This window comes from Corythoichthys intestinalis, chromosome 3 (assembly GCF_030265065.1).
Source record: "Corythoichthys intestinalis isolate RoL2023-P3 chromosome 3, ASM3026506v1, whole genome shotgun sequence".
Lineage (NCBI taxonomy): Eukaryota > Metazoa > Chordata > Actinopteri > Syngnathiformes > Syngnathidae > Corythoichthys > Corythoichthys intestinalis.
In genome coordinates, this window is record NC_080397.1 from 31994608 (window position 1) to 31997887 (window position 3280).

Consider the following 3280-nt stretch of genomic DNA (forward strand, 5'->3'; position numbering starts at 1 on the left):
ATATTTTCATTCTAAAACTGAGTTGCATCAGAGGTCTTTAGAAGCCGCGAGTTGCTGGCTCCTGACCTGGACTCTGGATGACATTACTGTAGTTTTTCCAAATATACTCCCTAGATTCTAAAGCATATATGCAATAAGACTGTTCAGACAAGATAAGAGAACAGCTGGACCAAACAAAATGATTTTTTAACTAAGGATATTGTGGCATGTTGCGATAGGGAAGATAGTTTGAAAAGGAGTCCTCATCACCCCTAAATATAGTTGACGCGAACACATGAATCTTTTAGAAGCATGACAGATGGAAGGATCAAGAGTGAGGACCAGATGAATGAAAATCCTGCTATGTACAAGAGAGAGAGCCACTACTTAAAATCATGTCAAAATGAAATACTGAAAGGTTGGACTTTATAGAGCAAACTTTCACCAGCCAACTGTCAGATGAGTAATACACCATTTGGCAGGAATCATTTTTTTTATGCCTGTGAGTTTCATATCTTGAATAGAAGAGTGTTCTTCAATAATTCCAAAAACATGGTGTCATTGTGTCAAAATTTAGGGCACCCTTCCAATTTAAGAAAGAGAAGTGGATGTAGTATGTTGGACTGCATTAAGCCTGTTATAGAACTTCCTCCTTCTAACAAACACAATTTTCCTGTGGCGTTATCTGTTGTGCCGGTTGGAGTAACCCATATGGTTCTTGATATATAATGTATTACATCATAAATATACAATCCGTCACTCAACAGTCATAACACAAAACACAGTCGACCTCGCTCTGTAAATCCAGGAAGGTGCAGCAATGCTGGTGTAATGCCAGTGTCATGAAGCTCATGCAGCTGTTGATTCAGTCTGACAATGGCCAGATACTGTCATATAAGTCAATCCAAGGTTTATGGAGATGAAATCTCACTAACGATTGACAACATTTCGGAACAGGAAACAGTCATGAGAGAAAACAATGTTTGGCATGATACTATTATCGAACAGAGATACAGTGGGGCAAATAAGTATTTAGTCAACCACTAATTGTGCAAGTTCTGCCACTTGAATATATTAAAGAGGCCTGTAATTGTCAACATGGGTAAACCTCAACCATGAGAGACAGAATGTGGAAAAAAAAAAAAACAGAAAATCACAGTTTGATTTTTAAAGAATTTATTTGCAAATCATGGTGGAAAATAAGTATTTGGTCAATACCAAAAGTTCATCTCAATGCCAAACGTTTTCTGTAACTCTTCACAAGCTTTTCACACACTGTTGCTGGTATTTTGGTACCATTCTTCCATGCAGATCTCCTCTAGAGCAGTGATGTTTTGGGGCTGCTGTTGGGCAACACGGACTTTCAACTCCCTCCACAGATTTTCTATGGGGTTGAGATCTGGAGACTGGCTGGGCCAGTCCAGGACCTTGAAATGCTTCTTACGAAGCCACTCCTTTGTTGCCCTGGCTGTGTGTTTGGGATTATTGTCATGCTGAAAGACCCAGCCACGTCTCATCTTCGATGCCCTTGCTGATAGATTTTCACTCAAAATCTGTCGATACATGGCCCCATTCATTCTATCCTTTACACAGATCAGTCGTCCTGGTCCCTTTGCAGAAAAACAGCCCCAAAGCATGATGTTTCAACCCTCATGCTTCACAGTGGGTATGGTGTTCTTCGGATGCAATTCAGTATTCTTTCTCCTCCAAACCCGAGAACCTGTATTTCTACCAAAAAGTTCTACTTTGGTTTCATCTGACCATAACGCATTCTCCCAGTCCTCTTCTGGATCATCCAAATGCTCTCTAGTGAACTGCAGACGGGCGTTGATGTGTACTTTTCTTCAGCAGGGGGACACGTCTGGCAGTGCAGGATTTGAGTCCCTGGTGGCACATTGGGTTACTGATAGTAGCCTTTGTTACTGTGCTCCCAGCTCTCTGTCGGTCATTCACTAGGTCCCCCCGTGTGGTTCTGGGATTTTTGCTCACCGTTCTTGTTATCATTTTGACGCAACGGGTTGAGATTTTGCATGGAGCCCCAGATCGAGGAAGATCATCAGTGGTCTTGTATGTCTTCCATTTTCTAATAATTGCTCCCATAGTTTGATTTCTTTACACCAAGCGTTTTACCTATTGCAGATTCAGTCATCCCAGCCTGGTGCAGGTCTACAATTTTGTCTCTGGTGTCCTTCGACAGCTCTTTGGTCTTGGCCGTAGTGGAGTTTGGAGTGTGACTGACTGTGGACAGGTGTCTTTTATACTGATAATGAGTTAAAACAGGTGCCATTAATACAGGTAACGAGTGGAGCCTCGTTAGACCTCGTTAGAAGAAGTTAGATCTCTTTAACATTCAGAAATCTTGCTTTTTTGTAGGTGACCAAATACTTATTTTCCACTCTAATTTGGAAATAAATTCTTTAAAAATCAAACAATGAGATTTTCTGTTTTTTTTTTCCACATTCTGTCTCTCATTATGAGGTTTACCCATGCTGACAATTACAGGCCTCTCTAATCTTTTCAAGAAGGAGAACTTGCACAATTGGTGGTTGACTAAATACTTGTAGGTCTAGAAGAACAATAAATTAAAAAAACTAACATAGGCAATGTTACAAATCATAATTTGGTCGTTAAAACGTTTACTATATTAACTTAATGTTTTTGAACATGCTAAGACATTTTTGGGAACTACTGTGCATCTAAAATTAGGAACAGTTTAGGGTTCTGTTCCAGTTAGACTTTGCTGCTGTTCAAAAGGAAAGGTCTATAACATAAAGACAGTAACGCATGAGTTTGGTGTGGACTAACTTGACAATAGGACTTTAAATACTCTTTATTTAACATACTGTATTTGTTATTATTGTTTGCCATTACTGTGATTGGGGTCCTTTACCTTCCTGCAATAACAAACCTTGATACAAACAGAAATACTAGTCTGCCCTCTACTGGTAATACAAGATATCGGTATCAATGTGTTTCTCTCATTTGGAGGTTTTTGCCAAGTGCAAAATAATATTAAGAAGGCATTTTTTAAAGTGGTGTGCGTTTTCTAACCAAAGCAGAAATTAGTCATTCTCTCTACAGTGTAAACCAAATAGAAAAGCAATCTATTGCTCACTAGTCACTAGCAAGAAGAGCTGAAATACAAACTGCAATCATTGTGTACACACAGGCTAGGTAACCAATGACAGGCCTCTCTGTGCTCCACACAAGGGAAAACAGCAAATGAAATGTCTTATCCATCAACTTTGTCCTTGCTGTTTGCATAAACATGTTTGTCACCTCCCTTGGCAAGGTACTGGCT